The following is an 18089-nucleotide window of genomic DNA, read 5'->3' on the forward strand; positions in this document are numbered from 1 at the left end:
AACCCAGAAATCAAATAGTCAATTGCCAAGAGATTGGACAGACAGGATGTTCTTATTACAAGCTATCAAATTCAAGAACTCACCTGTGACAAAACTAAAAGAACTAAATATGTGCAAGGGAAAGGCTTGCTTCTCAAATACTATGGCAAAGAAGCAAGAATTTCTGGCTGCTGAGAGTTTCCTGTTCTGGAATGCTGATGATGTGAAACCAATTAGAGACAGGCTGAGGATGGCTTTGTCTGTACCCTTCCAGCTTCTAGCTGCACACAGGGAGGTCACAGGAAGCCGCGAGAGGCCTCTGCCCCAGGTTGAGGTCACTGAGATGCTTCTACTCTGTTCATGTTGGGTTCCTCCCTGGCTGCATTTTTATTTTTGGCTCAGGCAATGACCTCAGATATTTCACTAGGATTGAAATTCAGGCTTAGCTTGGTTGGATCTCTGACAAGGGAAAGACAGGCCCACAGAGCAGGGTGAGCTCTGGCTGATTTCCACTCAGTGGAGCCCACGACGAAAAGGGTGGGGCGCAGAGTAAGTGCGCATTATCAGGCATGTGTGTGCGGTTTGGGGTATGGCTGCTATGTAAGATGCCTCACAGGGTCACTAGTTATTATTGGTTTTTCTCAGAAACCAAGATGATTATTCAAATCTCTTAGCGAAGGGAGGCAGTTATTGGGGCCTGGTTATTTTCATGTTTGGGGTTGGTGTTTCCTTCTGTTCTTCAGTCAGTACATGGATGTCAGCAAACAATTTATAATTTGCTTAAATAGGAAACCAGCCAATATCATATATAGCATGTCTGTCTCTCTGTGTGTATGTGTGCTATGCATGTACTTATATAGCTATACGTATGCTGTTTAGAAGAATACACAGAATATGTTACTAAACATTCAAAGTAAAATGAATTAAATATGATTTAACTAGATGATACAATCTAACAGTTTTATTCTTTTGAATGAATGAATGAGCAAGCCTTGTGCTGGGATAGCCAGAAATCCATTCCCCAGGTACCCCTTGGTTTTGCCCCAGGAGAAGCAGGTGGGAGTGGGGAGGGAGACAACAAAGGGTCTGGCTCCTTGGACAATGAGGGCAGGGATGAACTGCATCTGGGTCCATCACATTTAGGGTTGTTAACTGTGTTGTTATTTTTTTTTTTGGCTTGGGGTGGGTAGGGAGGTGGGTAGTGAAAAGGTATCCCCTATAGTTTGATTGGAGTTCTATGAGACTAGAAAAGATCAAAGATCCAGTGCCTTTGACTAAATGTCAGGCAGATTTAGGCACGTTATGTGCTAATTTGTAAAGCTATCCCGGTAGTTCTGAATTATAAAATGCACAAATTAGATATTTAAATCAGACAACATCTATAAGGCCCTTTGTCCCTATTTTTACATAAATTATCCTTAAAATAGCTCTCCTAGTTGTATTCCCTTTTTAAATAAGTCAGTCAGTAAATAGATAAAAATGAAATAAAATAATAAAATAGCTGGTGGCTTCTCTGGTCCCAGAACTAGTAAATGGTGGGTCAACTTTGGCTGTGATTTCTGTCTTCTGACTTAAATCTGGCCCTCTTTCCACAGTTACTAGCCACATGGCCCTTTAAGTTACTTAGTATATCCCCAAATACCTGCTAAGGCTCAAATCTGGGAAGAACAATTGGTATGCCCTGAAATGATCTTTTTATTTACCTTTTAATCCCTGAAGTTAATTAAGGAAGGTTTTTTCCCTGATTACAGCCTACAAAGCATTTGGCTTTCACAGGTCTTGCACTTTTAGTTTGTAAACCCAAGCTCAGCTAATACCTTTGACAAGAGCTTTACTTAAAATCTTGGCTTTGGAAATAGAATGTAAACAAGGGTTAATTAATTCATTTGCTAATTTTGCTACCCTACTGGGGACAGTAACTCACCATTATCTTTAGTGCTAATGCTTAATAAATGCTTCTTGCTAATTTGCAGGTGGTGACAGGACTTCTCAGTAATACTCTATGTATGTAAAATCATAATAGATTTGACCTGAATGAAAAAAAGGAATTTCTGACACTTCTAAGTGGTTTTTTTTTTCAATGGTTCACCTGGCAGTTAATATCATTCTCAACAGACAAATCTCCATTACTTCTTGGGATTACTTCAGGAACTTGTTTTAATATTAGAAAAAGTAAACCGAAGGAGGATTTTAAAATTTTCTACAATTTTTGTAAACAGCTAGGATATATCATGATTGTAGCCATTAAAAAAACCATAAATAAGAGCAATGGCTTTCTGTGAAAACCTCTAAAGTAGTTCAAAATATCTAAGAGTCCAAGAGATGTTTAGAAATATCTTGCTACATCTAAGATAAAGACAGTAAATATAAGAATATTATTAGGTTAATGCAGATTAAAAAAAAATTATCTTGGCTTATGTATATAGACTGCTGTTTAACTTACCAGCCTACCTTTAAAATGTAAAACTGAAAAATTTAACTGTCAAGGTTTGAAGTAAAACCTCTTTAAAAGAAACAATAATTTATAAAAATAGATACCAAGATTCTGATGGGATTTACTAGTATTTAACATACTACATTTCAGTTCCTCAAGACACTTAATGGAACACAAATAAAGGAAACTGTCAAGCATGGGTACATTAGAAAAATGCAAAAAAGTTCAGAAGGTAGATCTAGTTTAAACAGCATGATTAGTTACGCAGGAATAAGTTAAATGATGTAAATTTAAAAGGAGAAAGGCATTCAAATAAAAGACCCAAAGTGTTTTGTCATTACTTACTTCCCTATTTGTCTCTTCTCATCAATACAATTTTCTACAATACAGTATTACTTTATTTTCTAATACTCAATGTGTTCTAGGCCAGTGGTTCTCAAAGTGTGGTCCCCGGACTAGCCAAACCAGCATCACCAGAGAATTTGTTAGATATGCAAATTACTGGGTTCCATGCCAGACTTACTGAGTTATAAACTACAGGGTGGGGCTTGTCACTATTTTAACCAGCCCTCCAGAGAATTCTGATGAATAAAAAAGTTCAAAAACAACTGCTCTAGGCCAATCATTTCCAAAGGAAGTTGTTCTATTTAATATATTAGACAAAACTAGTCTATGTATTCTTGGGGTTCCCTGGTGGCTCAGACGGTAAAGAATCTGCCTGCAGTTTGGGAGACCTGCGGTTTGAACCCTGGGTCAGGAAGATACCCTGGAGAAGGGAACGGATATCCACTCCAGTATTCTGGCCTGGAGAATTCCATGGACAAGAAGCCTAGCAGGCTACAGTCCATGGGGTCACAAAGAGTTGGATATGACTGAGTGACTTTCACTTTTCATTCTAAATACTTAGAACAAAAACATGGACTTAGCAAAATGAAATAGGGAGTGATGTTGATTACTGTTTTTTCATAGGACTTTACATTTCATGTCTATTAACATGTTCCTACAGCTGATAAATAAGCATCTCATTTTATTTTGCTTTTCTTTATCACAAAAGGGAGTTTTTCTAATATTTATTGGCTATTTGCATATTGTTTCTGTATATTGGTCTGTGTCCTTTGCATTTTCTAATGACTTTTATAGATTTCTTTTTTTTATATTCAGGAAATTAATGCTTTGTCACATGTGTGGTAATATCTCTCCAAGTTTCCTGTTTACATTTGCCTTTATCTATAAAATTTTAGGCATTTAGCTTTTAAAAAATGTATTTAAAAGCATTTTGCTCTCATGGCTTCTGGGTTTGTGTCAAGTTTAAAGAGACCTTCCACATTTTAAGATGATAAAAATATTCACCCTTCTTTTCTTCTAGTACTTTATGGGTTTTTGTTTTGTTTGTTTTATACATTAACATATTTGATCCATTTGGAATTTATCTTGACGTAAGGAGTATGGTAAAATCCAGCATTATTTTTCTTTCTCCAATGGTTATCTGGTTCCCAGTTCCTTTTATGGAATGATCCATTTTTGTGTTACTAATTTGCTGTGCTACCTTACTGCATTAAATTTCCCTATAACTTGGATTTATCTCCATGCTTTCTGAAATCCCATTCCACTGATTTATTTTCCTATGCCAACACTGTACTGTTTTATTTTTTAAAATATTTTAATTTATTTATTCGGTTGTGCTTGGTCTTAGCTGTGGCACTTGAGATTTCCAGTCTTTGTCACAGCATGTGAGATCTTTAGTTACAGTATGCAAACTCTTAGTTTCAGCATCTTGGGATCTAGTTCCCTGACCAGGGATCAAACCAGGGCCCCCTGCATTGGGAGCGAAGAATCTTAGCCAATGGACCACCAGAGAAGTCCAAACAGTATACTGTCTTATAATACATTCGGATATCTGGTAAAAAACAGTCTCCCTTCAAGTAAACAACTTTAGAGTTAATCTAAACAGTTAGTTATAATTAACACAAGAGAAGACTCTACACATGGACCTCACCAGATGGTCAACATCAAAATCAGATTGATTATATTCTTTGCAGCCAAAGATGGAGAAGCTCTATACAGTCAACAAAAACAAGACCAGGAGCTGACTGTGGCTCAGATCATGAACTCCTTATTACCAAATTCAGACTTAAATTGAAGAAAGTAGGGAAAACCGCTAGACCATTCAGGTATGACCTAAATCAAATCCGTTATGATTATACAGTGGAAGTGAGAAATAGATTTAAGGGCCTAGATCTGATAGATAGAGTGCCTGATGAATTATGGAATGAGGTTCGTGACATTGTACAGGAGACAGGATTCAAGACCATCCCCATGGAAAAGAAATGCAAAAAAGCAAAATGGCTGTCTGGGGAGGCCTTACAAATAGCTGTGAAGAGAGGCAAAAAGCAAAGGAGAAAAGGAAAGATATAAGCATCTGAATGCAGAGTTCCAGAGAATAGCAAGAAGAGATAAGAAAGCCTTCTTCAGCGATCAATGCAAAGAAATAGAGGAAAAGAACAGAATGGGAAAGACTAGAGATCTCTTCAAGAAAATTAGGGATACCAAGGGAACATTTCATGCAAAGATGGGCTCAATAAAGGACAGAAATGGAATGGACCTAACAGAAGCAGAAGATATTAAGAAGAGGTGGCGAGAATACACAGAAGAACTGTACAAAAAAGATCTTCATGACCTAGATAATCATGATGGTGTGATCACTAATCTAGAGCCAGACATCCTGGAATGTGAAGTAAAGTGGGCCTTGGAAAGCATCGCTACGGACAAAGCTAGGGGAGGTGATGGAATTCCAGTTGAGCTGTTTCAAATCCTGAAAGATGATGCTGTGAAAGTGCTGCACTCAATATGTCAGCAAATTTGGAAAACTCAGCAGTGGCCACAGGACTGGAAAAGGTCAGTTTTCATTCCAATCCCAAAGAAAGACAATGCCAAAGAATGCTCAAACTACTGCACAATTGCACTCATCTCACATGCTTGTAAAGTGATGCTCAAAATTCTCCAAGCCAGGCTTCAGCAATTCATGAACTGTGAACTTCCTGATGTTCAAGCTGGTTTGAGAAAAGGCAGAGGGACCAGAGATCAAATTGCCAACATTCACTGGATCATGGAAAAAGCAAGAGAGTTCCAGAAAAACATCCATTTCTGCTTTATTGACTATGCCAAAGCCTTTGACTGTGTGGATCACAATAAACTGTGGAAAATTCTTCAAGAGATGGGAATACCAGACCACCTGACCTGCCTCTTGAGAAATCTGTATGCAGGTCAGGAAGCAGCAGTTAGAACTGGACATGGAACAATAGACTGGTTCTAAATAGGAAAAGGAAGACGTCAAGGTTGTATATTGTCACCCTGCTTATTTAACTTCTATGCAGAGTACATCATGAGAAATGCTGGGCTGGAGGAAACACAAGCTGGAATCAAGACTGCTGGGAGAAATATCAATAACCTCAGATATGCAGATGACACCACCCTTATGGCAGAAAGTGAAGAGGAACTAAAGAGCCTCTTGATGAAAGTGAAAGAGGAGAGTGAAAAAGTTGGCTTAAAGCTCAACATTCAGAAAACAAAGATCATGGCATCTGGTCCCATCACTTCATGGGTAATAGATGGGGAAACAGTGGAAACAGTGTCAGACTTTATTTTTTTTGGGCTCCAGAATCACTGCAGATGATGACTGCAGCCATGAAATTAAAAGACGCTTACTCCTTGGAAGAAAAGTTATGATCAACCTAGATAGTATATTCAAAAGCAGAGACATTACTTTGCCGACTAAGGTCCGTCTAGTCAAGGCTATGGTTTTTCCAGTGGTCATGTATGGATGTGAGAGTTGGACTGTGAAGAAGGCTGAGCGCCGAACAATTGATGGTTTTGAATTGTGGTGTTGGAGAAGACTCTTGAGAGTCCCTTGGACTGCAAGGAGATCCAACCAGTCCATTCTAAAGGAGATCAGCCCTGGGATATCTTTGGAAGGAAGGATGCTAAAGCTGAAACTCCAGTACTTTGGCCACCTCATGTGAAGAGTTGACTCATTGGAAAAGACTCTGATGCTGGGAGGGGTTGGGGGCAGGAGAAGAAGGGGACGACAGAGGATGAGATGGCTGGATGGCATCACCGACTTGATGCATGTGAGTCTGAGTGAGCTCCAGGAGTTGGTGATAGACAGGGAGGCCTGGTGTGCTGTGATTCATGGGGTCGCAAAGAGTCGGACATGACGAGCGACTGAACTGAACTGAAAGAGTTAATTAATCTAAAGAGGACTTCCCTCGTAGCTCAGTTGGTGAAGAACCTGCCTGCAATTCAGGAGACCTGGGTTCAATCCCTGGGACAGGAAGATTCCCTGGAGAAGGATACAGCAGTCCACTCCAGTATTCTTGCCTGGAGAATCCCATGGACAGAGAGCCTGGCAGGCTACAATCCATGGGGTCACAAGAGTCGGACACGACTTAGCAACTAAACCACCACCACACCCCAAAGAGTTATAAGATTCTATCTTGACTCTATTAAGTTCAATGCTGCCCATCTTTATGTTTTTTTAAATGAAAAAAGTTGAAATGTATATCATCAACCAATTAAATTTATAATTTTATTTCTTAGTTTTATTTAATTTAAAAAGAGATGCCACAGTATAAACATATGAGGTAATCAAGGACCAATTCTGACTTTTTTTTTTCAGTCTTTACTTTAGATATTTGACATTTTGATAATAAATAACATCTCAGTTATTTATTTTTATCTCTATACAGTGACAAAAGTATTAACTTTTGGTGGGTTAAACTAATAGACTGCGTACATGTTTATTAGATTAGAAAACATGGTTTAACTGTTCAATAATGTATAAGGTTTTAGCCTAGTGTGCTTGAACCAAACATATTGAAAAAATAATGTAACAATGCTTAAAACACTGAATGAGAGAAAAATGCATGAACAACATGCCTTTTTTTTTTAGCAGCTCCTCTGATTCAGTGAGAACATTATTTGAAACTTTCACTTCCACTCTGCATATTAGTAAAAGCTAGATGGGGATGGAACCCAGTCTCCCACATTGCAAGCAGATTCTTTACCATCTGAGCCACCAGGGAAGCTCAAGAACACTGGAGTGGGTTGCCATTCCCTTCTCCAGGGGAGCTTCCGAACCCAGGAATCAAACTGGGGTCTCCTACATTGCAGGCAGATACTTTACCAGCTGAACTACCAGGGGAGCCCCTGAAACTGATAACACAGTAATAAAAAAATGTTATGAATAGTTATACTATGTACACAAGTAATAAACAGACACATTAGACACCAGGAAGTCACTGCAAGTTGTATTTCTTTCAACGCTGTGTATATTCACTCATAAGACAGGACTAGGGTGGAGAAGGCTAGAGGGTTGTATATCAGCAAAGGAAACTCTCAAGGGGAGCAATGTGGTCATTCACTGGGAGAAGCCAGTGGGTGCCTTTCGCTTAGGTCTGGTTAACAACATGCTTGCTAACTAATAACTAAGCCTTTCAGTGTCTCTGGGAGGTGACTTGGGCAAGCCCTCTAGACCCCTCAGTGAAAAAAACAGCTAGGAAACTTTTGTGGGGTTAGGTGGGTAACAGGGTTAAGAACTGCTCTTAGGTACTTCTAAGCATTAGGGTTCGCCCAATTAGGTCTCTCTTTTTCATTTTTTAAAATGTACTTATTTTTTGGCTGTGCTGTGCAGCATGTGAGATCTTACTTCCCTGACCAGGGATTGAGCCTGAGCTCCAACACTGGAAGCAAAGAGTTTTAACCATTGGACCAGCAGGGAAGTCCCAGGTCTCTCTCTTCTAAACAGTGGACCTTATGTAACTCTCAGAAAAGAGGAGGAAGGGAAAAGTCACCTTTCATGCTTGCTGCTTTGACATTCACATCACTAGTGTCCCTTAGCCCCTGGGCTGGTGCCTCTTTCTGACTGCATGAAAATCATGCCATCCCTCAGGCTAACTCAGGCTTCACTCTTCCACCCTAATGTCACCCTACCCAACTCCACCCCTTGTCTTCCCAGGGAAATTCTGCTTGTTTCTTCATTCTCAATTCTGAAGTTTTTCTTCCCAATCACTGATATAAGCTGCTTTCCTACCTAAGTCTTTTAAATTTCCTTTCTCTCCACCACCTCTTTCTAAAAAAAGAATGTGTCAACTCCTCTCTTAGAGAAGAGCTTTAAGATACTTCAGCTTCCCCATGTTCAAGCCTAACTAGATCTTTTAGCCTAAGTTACCTTACTTCAAATTAGTGGCTGCCAATGTTTCCAGTGGTCATGTACGGATGTGAGAGTTGGACTATGAAGAAAGCCGAGTGCCAAAGAATTGATGCTTTTGAACTGTGGTGTTGGAGAAGACTCTTGAGGGTCCCTTGGACTGCAAGGAGAACCAACCAGTCCATTCTGAAGGAGATCAACCCTGGGATTTCTTTGGAAGGAATGATGCTAAAGCTGAAGCTCCAGTACTTTGGCCACCTCATGCGAAGACTTGACTCATTGGAAAAGACTCTGATGCTGGGAGGGATTGGGGGCAGGAGAAGGGGATGACAGAGGATGAGATGGCTGGATGGCATTGCTGACTCTATGGATGTGAGTCTGAGTGAACTCCGGGAGTTGGTGATGGACAAGGAGGCCTGGCGTGCTGCGATTCATGGGGTCACAAAGAGTCGGACTCAACTGAGCTACTGAACTGAAGGAATACAGGAGAAGGGGTGACAGAAGATGAGATGGCTGGATGGCATCACTGACGTGATGGATGTGAGTCTGAGTGAACTCTGGGAGATGGTGATGGACAGGGAGGCCTGGCATGCTGCGGTTCATGGGGTTGCAAAGAGTCAGACACGACTGAGCGACTGAACTGAACTGAATGTTTCCAGTGCAGTCTTTAAACCAGTCACTGATTCATTATTTGCAAGTCAGTCTATTATGTTACTGGTTTTATACAAGGCATTTCTGTTTTTCACATGAATTATTTTTAAAAAAAATATTTATTTGCTGTCTGGGCTCAGGGGATCTTCGTATGTTGTGTCACGTGGGATCTCTTGCACGTGGACTCTAGTTGCGGTGCACAGGCTTAGTTCCCTGGCCAGAGATAGAACGGGCATCCCCTGCACTGCAAGCTGGATTCTTAACCGCTGGACCAACAGGGAAGTCTTATGAGTCACTTCTTTTAATACTCTTTTTCCCTGTTCTCTCATCAAAAAAGTTCTTCCCATTAAGTTTGGTGAGAGCATCCACTCCCATCCCCATCCGTCAACAGAAGTAAGTGAGACTAGCTAGCTAAGGATACAGAGTAGTCTTTCACCCTCACCCTCCTAGGAGGCTTTGTGTCTCCTTCAAACTTCAGGCAAGTGCTGATAACACAGTGAGGCAGAAAGGATACCATACTGTTTGACAGCCTGAATCTCCAACTACCTATGGGAATGGTATTGCAGGGGATGCTGGCATCCATGGATGGTGGAGTGGAATGGGGAAGGGGAGTCTGTTGCAGGGTGTGGGGGCAATGTGTAAATGATTGCTAAGCTCCCCAGGTTCTATGCTCTGATACAATTCAGTCTAAAGAGCAACTTTTGTACAGAGTGCAATCGTCCATGAACTGCGCCTTTAACTCTATTTTATGCACTATGAGAGAATCAGGAACCAAGCAGACGATTACTAATGGTAGCTCTAGGTGGAACAGGCAGATGCTTCCTGCTGCAGCATTGAGTGGGTTAATATTCAAAATCCTGAAAGGATTCAATAAAGATATAATGATGCATGTTAGATGCTGAGATAAGAACAAGAAAACAACTTTAACAGGATACTATTTGTACTCCTACAGTTGGATGAAAAAAGTCTCAAACCACCATAAACATATACTGACAAAACCAAGATACTATTGTACCTCTTGTAATTCTAAAGTATAAAAACAGTTCATTTCAAAACATATTGCTCAGTCTGAAAAGTCAACATTTTTTATATGGAAAGGTAAATACTCTTTCTCTTCTCCATTGTGTATTCAGGTTACTTATTTACAGTCCCACAGAGAAGAAAAAAGCACACACTAAGAAGTGACCTAAAAGATTCTTTGAAAATTAAGTTACCTGGGTAGCTTAGCAAAGCTCAAGTCTGTGACAGTGAAGGCTCCACTGGGCCAATAAAACACATCTACCCCTAATATATAGTTGAATGTTAGCGATCACTCGATAAAAGTCAGATATCTTGGCCATGTCTACACTTAACTAGGCAAATTCCCTGAAATGAGCTTAAAGGCTGTTTAAAATAAAATAGGTAAGTACGGGTTTGAAAAACCAAAGTAAAATAAACTTTCCATTCATAAATAATTTATTGAGCATTTACTATGTGCTGTTCTAGATGTAGAGGATGGAGCAGTGAGAAAAACAAGAGTCCCTTAAGAATCCTACATTATTTCTAAATGGTGGACTGAGTCAACATTTGAATTTATATCTTAATCCCTTTGGGTGAATTGTATTAAAAAAAAGCATCAACTTCCCTGAAAACATCATGACAAACTATCAAGAGACTAGTACAAAATGGACCTGAAGTAAAGCTCTCACGAGCTTACTTCTTTCGTCAATAAGAGCTTAAAACAGTGTCATATGCCTGCTATGTAGAGGGGTAGGGGAAGGCTTGTTGAAGGTCACAAAGCAACTGAGTTAGGAATGACATCTAGACTTTCAAGTCATCAGTCCAGTGATTTTTCTGAGGACTGCTGCTGCTAAGTCGCTTCACTTGTGTCTGACTCTGTGCGACCCCATAGATGGCAGCCCACCAGGCTCCGCCATCCCTGGGATTCTCCAGGCAAGAATACTGGAGTGGGTTGCCATTTCCTTCTCCAATGGATGAAAGTGAAAAGTGAAAGTGAAGTCACTGAGTCGTGTCCAACTCTCAGCAACCCCATGGACTGCAGCCTTCCAGGCTCCTCCGTCCATGGGATTTTCCAGGCACTAGCCTGCCTCTATTTATTAAATGGATCTTCACAATTTTAGAGCCAGTTACATTTTTTTTCCTGTAAAATTACCCATTAGTGAAAACATATAGGTTAAACACGACTATTTTCCTGGTTCTACTATGATGTGATAAAAAGACTGGATGCAATCTCAGTTTTACTAAAAAATACATATGCATACATGGGTATGGAGAATTCTCTTCATTATATTTTTATGTACTTTAAGCATTTTCTATAATGAACATCAATCAATTTTACAGTTGAAAAGGTAAAACAGGAGTTTAATAACTTACCCCCACTCCAAACCACAAAAAATTAGGTTAACTGAAATGCTTAGAGAGAAGATGATTAACACAATATTAACCAGACACGTAACTAGATACTTGGTAAGAAATGTGTCTGGGGGAGACAACAGCCAATCTATTCAAGTGACCAAATGGTTTCAAAAAACAATAGCGGTCTCACCAGCTAGGATTGTATTTACAAATGCATGGTATTTATCAAGTGGCTTAATGGCATAAAGGGTCAGGTCAGCCCTGAGGATTACACAAAAGTCTTGCCTGTATCAGCAGACGTTCCGAAACATTTCAATGTGTGAATATAGGAGCCACGAGGCCAAGGTGAAATGTTATTTACCAAGTTACTCTTTGACCAAAGTTTAAAAGCTGAAAAAAACGAGCATTGTGCTCCAGTTTTTATCAAGGAGAACCTTTACTCACTCGATAAATACACCGAAGAGCAGGCAGTCATGTAGCCTAAGTGGGGCAGAATTCCATCTTGTAAGTCAGTCTCCTTCTTCTGCCCCTCACAAAATCTGTACGCTCTCTGGGCTTCAGTGTTTCTACGCTAAAAATGTTGACATGGTCTCTACGGGTCCTTCCACCTTTGTTAGTTTTGATTCTAGAACGCAGGCAGGGGAGTTAGAGAACTATGGAGAAAGTTCCTTAATATGCTCTTCTTCAACACCAGAGGGAGAGAGAGAGAGAGGGAGAGAGAATAGAGAGAGAGAGAGAAACGTCAAGCAGATGCCAACCATTGGTTCCTGAGCAAAGGCACCTACGAGGAGGAGTCCAAATTCCCCCGAGCTGCTGGGAGAATCCCACACCTCATTACAATACTTGCTGAGTGGCTGCGTCCCAAGAAAAGCCACAGAAAGGAAATATCATTAAAAAAGCGTATATGCATTGGGGGGAAGCTATTCCCTCCCTAACAGCCGACTCAGCCAAGGCTGTTGTTCCCTATTGTTGAACAGGATGTAACAGGACTGCCAAGCACAGCCCAGGAACCTGCTAATTAGGTGCACCGACAGTGTTTGTTTTGGAACCATTTACCAACAGAGGAATGTGTCAGGCTGATTAGTGAAAAAAGGGTATGTAATATATGTGTATTCGAGTCCAGATGAGGGCATAATCCAGGTATTTGGTCTGTTTGTGCAGGGACTCACAGAAACTGAAGGCTGAGCAAATAGGAAGCTACAAGGGAAGCCCAGCGTCTGCGTGGTGCTCCCGCCTCCTCCTGCGGAGTTTTCTTCTACTCCCCTGACTCCCACCAAAAGATTCCTGCCCAAACGTGAGACTCTCTTTCACGAAATGACAAAACTCTAATGGGTTGCCCAGAAAAATGGAAGAGCCTTTGTAAGGTCGCTGACAGATTCAGAGTTTGATAATTTTCTAGGCACGTTAAGTGGCAACTTAGGCAAAGCCATCTCCACAGTTACCGTCCATGAACAAATCAAAGGAAACTAGGGCAGTGGGAAACGCAGCTCTTAATGGACTGTTGAAGTTGTGCTAAGAATTGCCCATCTCAGCATCTTCTGTGTGAAGAAGTAATTTTATACTTCATAATAAAGCAGTTTTCTTTCTCTATTTTTAAACAAACCTTTTAAAGGTTGGACTACAGTTAGTTACTTGAAGCTTCACGTCTTTATGAAGCTTAAAGAAGGGCAGAGGGTGCCGAGACAAAGAACAAAGTCCATGCCCCAACAAGTTCAGGTCCTCAGGGGCAGGATGATGTGAATTGCAATGAGATGCAAAATGACAAAGGCCAATTCCAGAGGTCAAGGTGTTGGGAGGAGTCCCTGCACTCTTCAGTACAAGCTAGACATTTCTGGAGTTTGGCCAAAATGGATGAAAGTGATGGGGCTTGAACTGAATTCTTTAGGAGACTTTTTTTTTTTTTGCTTCTGTAAGCTAATCTGACAAAGGGCTTGCCAGGTGGCTCAAACAGCAAAGAATCTGCCTGCAATGTGGGAGACCTGGGTTCTATCCCTGGGTTGGGAAGATTTCCTGGAGGAGGGCATGGCAACCCGCTCTAGTATTTTGCCTGGAAAATCCCCATGGAGGGAGGAGCCTGGCAGGCTACAGTCCATGGGGTCACAAAGAGACACCACTGAGCGACTAAACATAGCACAACCTGACAAAATAGATTTTGAAAATGAAAAAGAGGATAAGACCTCTTAGAAACTCATTCACTCTGGGCTGTTCCATTCGGCCAGTGTTTGTTCTCAATAGACAAATGTAGGAAATGTTCTGTGAATGTGTGCAGACTGGATGTGGTGTCAGAGTATGTTAACTCAACCGGTAAGAGTTTGGTGTTGGTAAGTTCAGGGTCCTGTGTGCAATCGTGGTTTCTTGAAGGAGAGTAGGAAGTTGCTAACTACTAGCTAACACTCAGTCTGCTTCTCCAAGTCCCTAGTGCTTTAACAAAATATGTTACCCTTTTAGAAGAATAACCAGTGAGCTGCAGATGCCCTAACACAGGAAGAACACATGCTTGGGGATGCCTTGAGGACAAGGGCATGTCATCACTCTCCCTAGGCCAACACTCACGCCAGAGAAATACTTGAAATGATAGATCAGCTGCTTCAACCTTATGTAGAAAGCTGCAGTGTTACTTCAGACTTAAACTATGCTCCTCTGAGTGTTAGTCATTCAGTCATGTCTGACTCTTTGCAACCCCATAGACTGTAGCTTGCCAGGCTCCTCTGTCCATGGGATTCTCCAGGCAAGAATACTGGAGTGAGTAGCCATTCCTTTCTCCAGAGGATCTTCCCAACCCAGGGGTTGAACCTGGGTCTCCTGCATTGCAGGCAGATTCTTTATTGACTGAGCAAATAGGGAAGCCCAATGCTCCTCTAGCTTCATAAGTATTTTTTCCCAGGTTTATTGAGATATAGTTAACATATAATATTGCATTCGTTTCAGGCATACAACATGATAATTCGATATAGATACATGTTGCAAAATGATCACCACAGTAAGTTTAGCTAATTCCATCACCTCACTTAGTCACAATTTTTTTTTCTTGTGCTGAGAACTTTTAAGATATATTCTCTTAGCAACTTTCAAATATATGATATAGTATTGCTATTTCCAATTCAATCTCTGGATTGGGAAGATCTCCTGGAGGAGGAAATGGCAAACTACTCCAGCATTCTTGACTTCAAAATTCCAAGGACAGAGGAGTCTGGTGGGCTATAGTCCACAGGGTCGCAAAGAGTCAGACATGACATAGCGACTAAACCTGCTGCTGCCGCCACCACCACGCTATACAGTATTCATCTTATAAACGGAAATCTGTACCTTTGACCCCCTTAACTCATTTTGCCCACTCCATACCCCCCACCTCTGATAACTGCTAATCTGTTCTACCTATGAGTTTGCTTTTTTAGATCCCACATTATAGGTGATATCATACAATATCTGTCTTTCCCTGTCTGACTTTTTTCACTTAGTGCCAGTATTATAAATTCTCTTAACTAATTACTGCAGATGGTGACTGCAGCCATGAAATTAAAAGATACTTGCTCCTTGGAAGAAAAGTTATGACCAACCTAGACAGCATAGTCAAAAGCAGAGACATTACTTTGCCAACAAAGGTCCGTCTAGTCAAAGCTGTGGTTTTTCCAGTAGTCGTGTATGGATGTGAGAGCTGGACTATAAAGAAAGCTGAATGCCGAAGAATTGATGATTTTGAACTGTGGTGTTGGAGAAGACTCTTGAGAGTCCCTTGGACTGCAAGGAGATCCAACCAGTCCATCCTAAAGGAGATCAGTCCTGAATATTCATTGGAAGGACTGATGCTGAAGCTGAAACTCCAATATTTTGGTCACCTGATGCAAAGAACTGACTCATTTGAAAAGACCCTGATGCTGGGAAAGATTAAAGGCAGGAGGAGAAGGGGATGACAGAGGATGAGATGCCTGGATGGCATCACCGACTCAATGGACATGAGTTTGAGTAAAATCTGGGAGTTGGCGATGGACAGGAAGGCCTGGCGTGCTGCAGTCCATGGGGTCACAAAGAGTCGGACATGACTGAGTGACTGAACTGAACTGAACTAATCAGTTTTTTAAAAAAGCTCTGTCAGTGTTCTTAATGAACACATATAACATACTTGGGAGAGCTGAACCAAAGAGTAAATAGTTATGGATGCTTACTATATGAAACCCACCAAATTCATGTGGTGGTGGTTTAGTCACTAAGTCATACCTGACCGTTGAGACACCGTGGACTGTAGCCTGCCAGGCTCCTCTGTCCATGGGATTCTCTAGGCAAGAGTACTGGAGTGGGTTGCCATTTCCTTCTCCAGGGGATCTTCCTGGTCCAGGAATGGAACTGGGGTCTTCTGCATTGCAGGCAGATTCTTTACTGACTGAGCTACGAGGGAAACCAAATTCATGTATTAATGTATAATGTTCTTATAGTACTCTACATCAAAAGTGAAAGTGAAAATCAAAATGTTAATTGCTCAGTTGTATCCAACTGAGCCACCCTATGGACTGTAGCCTGTCGGGCTCCTCTGTCCATGGAATTCTCCAGGCAGGAACACTGAAGTGGGTAGCTATTTCCTTCTCCAGAGGATCTTCCCAACCCAGGGATTGAACTGGAGCTTCCCTTGTGGCTCAGATGGTAAAGAGTCTGCCTGCAATGTGGCAGACCCGGGTTTGATCCCTGGGTCAGGAAGATCCTCTGCAGAAAGAAATGGCAACCTATTCCAGTACTCTTGCCTGAAAAATCCCACGGATGGAGGAGGCTGGCAGGCTATAGTCCATGGGGTCACAGGGTCAGACATGACTGAGTGACTTCACTTTCTTTCTTCTTTTCCTGCACTGCAGGCAGATTCTTTACCATCTAAGCCACCAGGGAAGCCCACTTCATATCTAAATACAGCCCCAAATGGGAGTGGGGTCATTAAATCTTAAAGTGCAATGTTTTCCATACTGGAAAACCTGTGGGGATGGCTTGTCTGTGACATGAAAAATTCAACATGGCTGAATGGATCAGATTGAAAGGATGGAACTGATTTATGATAGCTGGTATATTTTGTAAGTCTTATGTTAAAACGCATGCAGAGTATTATCTAAGAGGAAGCATTTATACATTTCAAGATTGAGGACTGGCCTCCTTAGCAGCACTCTGTCCTTAGTAACAAAAGAAGATCAGTGATATGCAGAGATATTGGAAAGAAAGCTGGATAGAAGGTAATTTTAGGATAAAAAAAAAAAACAATCTAAGTTCTGGGTCATTCTGTGGTTTTATGTGACTTTTTTGCTTTTATACTGATTGCTTTCCCTTACATCTTAGGGCTGTTATCGGTCTAATCTTCTGATTTGTCTTTCTGAGAAGTTAGAGCCCTTATTTCTTATTCTCCATCAAGAAGGCTGTGTTTTGTCATTCCTGCTTCCTCAGGATGTAGACCTGGACCATTGTTTCCATAGAAGGTCCCTCTCTCCTAGAGCTGAGCTCTCTTTTCAGTCTTCTACAGGGGTAAATGCTGGATTAGGCTCAAGTAAAGCAGTTTTGTGGTTCTGGATCTTCCTACTGTATTCAAAATCTTGCAACCTGGATTTCCATGTTTTCCTATTTAAAGGAGACAGGTATGTATTTAATCTGGGATGTGCCTTCCTTAACCTGATAAAGGCAGGCCCTCATTCCACAGGTACCCCCAGCTGAACATGGCCTGCCCCGGCTGCACAGAGCTGGAAGCCTGGCTGTGGTCCCCTTCCCCAGCTCCCCCTCCCCCTCAGGATAGCCCTTTGGCCACTTCACAAAACAAAGGCAGAGCTTTCCCCTAGCCCAATCTAACTGCAGCTCACTGCTCCAAGTATTAAAAAAAAAAAAAAATCCAGGTTGGCAAATAAAGGGAAAATTGTAAAGAACAGTTTTGCGGAGAGATTTCTTTAATAACAGGTTATTACGATTTTCAAATTTCTTTTAGAGGGTATGCTGCAAAAACAGTTTGAAGACTATAAGTACAGAAAAAACAGTGATGTACAATGAAAAAAGCACAAATTTTAGAGTCAGATATATCTGGCTTCACGTTTTGGCTTTATCTCTTGGGCCAAGTTAATTGCCTCCTCTGAAACTAGGTTTCCTCATTATAAAAATGGAGGTAACAATACTTCCTCAGAGGACTGGTAGAAGAATTAAATGATGAGATATGAACACTGCTGGCACTAGTAAGTACTAGTGCGATTCCCCTACAAGCCCAGAATAGTGGCTATGTCAGCCAGAGGTGCTGTTCTAAAAATTAATACTAGGGTTTTATTTCTAAATTACACATTTGTGAAGTTTCCTTCTGCAGAACAATTCATTTAATAAGGAAGAGAAAGCCTTAAGAGTTGACCAGTGTTTGATAATGTTGTTTAATCACCAAGTCGTGTCCAACTCTTTTGTGACTCCATAGACTAGCCCGCCAGGCTCCTCTGTCCATGGAATTTTCCAGCAAGAATACTGGAA

The 18089-nt window shown here is 41.1% G+C and overlaps 1 protein-coding gene and 1 long non-coding RNA gene across 3 annotated transcripts in view; one reads left to right on the forward strand and one right to left on the reverse strand.

The window, feature by feature from the left end:
* LOC138076710 (uncharacterized) overlaps positions 1–18089 on the forward strand; it is a 40995-nt gene that overhangs the window by 22766 nt on the left and 140 nt on the right. Inside the window, exon 3 of one of the 2 annotated variants that reach the window (XR_011144687.1) lies at positions 12786–12889. The exons of the other annotated variant lie outside the window; for it this stretch is intronic. This is a non-coding gene — a long non-coding RNA (uncharacterized lncRNA). Of the gene's footprint in view, positions 1–12785; positions 12890–18089 lie in introns of those variants that run through there. 2 annotated transcript variants of the gene reach the window in all.
* PLEKHM3 (pleckstrin homology domain containing M3) overlaps positions 1–18089 on the reverse strand; it is a 180314-nt gene that overhangs the window by 7483 nt on the left and 154742 nt on the right. The window lies entirely within an intron of this gene.

The sequence above is a fragment of the Capricornis sumatraensis genome, chromosome 3, assembly GCF_032405125.1.
Source record: "Capricornis sumatraensis isolate serow.1 chromosome 3, serow.2, whole genome shotgun sequence".
NCBI lineage: Eukaryota > Metazoa > Chordata > Mammalia > Artiodactyla > Bovidae > Capricornis > Capricornis sumatraensis.